This window comes from Tenrec ecaudatus, chromosome 5 (assembly GCF_050624435.1).
Source record: "Tenrec ecaudatus isolate mTenEca1 chromosome 5, mTenEca1.hap1, whole genome shotgun sequence".
NCBI lineage: Eukaryota > Metazoa > Chordata > Mammalia > Afrosoricida > Tenrecidae > Tenrec > Tenrec ecaudatus.
This window is the reverse complement of record NC_134534.1, coordinates 83,406,754-83,409,593: the sequence shown is the minus strand read 5'-3', so window position 1 is coordinate 83,409,593 and position 2,840 is coordinate 83,406,754.

The window sequence follows — 2,840 nt, the reverse complement described above, 5'->3', positions numbered from 1 at the left end:
TTTCACTCACCATAATGGTTTACAAGTCCTTCCATGTCATGCAGTGTTTCACAATTTCATCACTGTTTTTTAGAGATACATAGTGTTCTATAATGTGTATGTGCCTAGTATCTGTGCCCATTGTTCTACTGTTGGGCACTGCAGCTCTTCCAGTTTCTTGATATTGTGAACTGTGCTGCAATAACCTTGGTAGAGGATACACCCACTCGTGTTTGTCTCTGTTTGCTTTGGGTTCTATGCCCAATAGTGGTACTGCTACATTGTATGGGATTTCAATTCCCATTCAGGAAGGGATGCTCAACAATAATTATACGTACTCAAGGGGAGAATAAACCTGGATCTAGATTCCTAGACACTTTTTAATTAGTTTCTATCCAACCCTTGGTGAACCGCACTGTGGACTAAGCCTCACAATGACATTAGATGGTAACCCTATGGGAAACCTGGCCTCCCCAACACGCCACACCAGAAGGACTTAACATGGAAGTCTAACTGAACATACTGGGGCCTACCTCAAATTACCTGGAGCCCTTGGATTTAAGACTGAAATTCTCTGATGATGACAGAAGAAACAAATGGAAGCCACCTCAAGACTGGAATTGGTGGTCGTTGGACCTAGGTTAGGATCCCTAGCTTTGTAGGTATCCATTGAAAGGGGGGCCAGAACCACCATATATTTACTATCTTAATGCCCTCTTTGCATTAATATGGCATGTATTAATCTGATAGGCAAGGATCTGCCCTTGTAAGGAGGGTTAGAGGAAATTTCCCTTAACACCAACTCCCATGCTCAATGTAAACAGAGCTCACTCATTTACGAATTTAATCTACACAAAGCAATAACTCATGGATTGAGGTTCACAGCTGGACTATACTCACCCATAGTTCTTTACTCAATAGTACCTTAAATACTATGACACTGGAAAAATCAGGTCATTATCAGTGAAATCATCTTAAACTCCGGAGGGGGGAGGGGGTGTTGGTAGAGTTTTTTCTTTTTAATCATAAAATGAAAATAAAACTGCTCAAATAAACCAGTCATACACAACCTGTGGACCTTCTCTGGGTTCCCACTTAATTCTTGCCCCACTACAAAAACATTTGTTTCTTATAACGTGGCTCTGCTTGATACTCACCTGCATGAAGTGATCAATGTGGGTGCTACAGTAAAGTGTGGTGAAGAAAGCAGTTAGTGTCCGGATATCAATTGGAATAGTGTCTGGGGCCTGAACTGCTTGTGTTTCAACTAGCAACCATCTAAGGGAGATATCAATTAAGTCACCTTGAAGAAGCACACAATTCTGTGTGATTTAAGATGACAAATAGCAATATATGATTAAGGGAAAGGGACCAGATTTTAAACTGTGAACACCGAATTTGTAGAAAGCTATGGAGGACAGTGTGACCCCAAAATCCATCTGCTGATTAAGCCTCTGGCAGATCCCCTCTGACCACAGACAAAGGACAAATACAGCTTTGCTATCAGACGGGGATTATTGTAAACTTGATTATGGCAGATGGAACTCTGATACAATACGGTATCTGGTCATTTGACATCCCTCTTGACCCATTAAGAAATTTGCTCTAAGTTTAAATATCTCTCACTAGTTCCATGACAGGAAATTTCTCTCTGGCTTATTTTAATATTGCTGGTTATCATTTATCTCTTCCTCTTGATTATTATTTTATTCATTCAATTTTTCTGATTTGTTTTTTTATTGTTCCTGTTGTGTTTTCCAGTTTACAAAACACATAAGGAGTGGATATATAATAATGATAACTGATAGAATAATCTATCAGAGATTAGGGGGAGGATGAGGAGGATAGAGGAGCAAACAATGAATGTGGGCGTGCACTAGAACTGATTGTGATGATATATACACGCCTTTTTAAAAATGACTTAACTATGTATATGTATGATATGTGAGTTTAATATCAATAAAACTTTGTGGGGGGAACACAACAATCAAACCAAAGAAAATGGAAAGAAGACACAGAGTCACTGGACAGGAAACAAGTCGACATTCAGGAATTTCAGGAGGCAGGATGTCAGACCAGGCGGACTACAGAAACAAATCCAAAGACACTCACCGGTGTGCGAGAGAGAGGGCTCTGGGGTTCATGAGGGTGGAGGGTGGGGGGAGAGGGAAAAAGAGAGGCTGACACCAAGGGCTCGAATGAAAAAAAATGTTTTGAAAGGGATGACGGCAATATATGTACAAATGTGCTTGATACAATTGATGTATGGATTGTTATAAGAGCTGTAAGAGCCCCCAATAAATTATTTATTTTTAAAAATTAAATATCTTTATATCAATTGTATATTGAGTAAGCATTCTAGCCCAGTCCAGATCAAATCCATAAGTCTGATATTAGCCCATATGTCCGGTATTAGTCTATAAATTCTTTGTCAGACTCACACAGCACATGCAATGATGCCGAATATATGAAGATCAAAGGTTGGTGTGTGGAAAGTCTTATGGATCAAATGCTGGTGGAAGAGTCTCAGTGCTCCTCCAGGTGCCTCCTCTAGCTCTCTGAGTGTGACTCCTCAACATCAAGGTGAAGCACAGAGGAGTGCGTGGTCTGCCTCCAGGTAGAAAGAGAGGAAGTTCCCAGAATCCTTGTGAGAAGACCACACCCACAATTAGGCATCATCAAGCTAAACTCCACCCTTCACTCTATCAAGTTGACATGAAATTATGTAACTACCTCAGGTAGTATACATGCAAGAACCAATAGTACTGAAGGAAGAGGTGAAAGCGGCATTGAAAGCATTATGTAAAAACAAAATTCCAGGAATTGATGGAATACCAATTAAAAGATTTTAACAAGCTGAT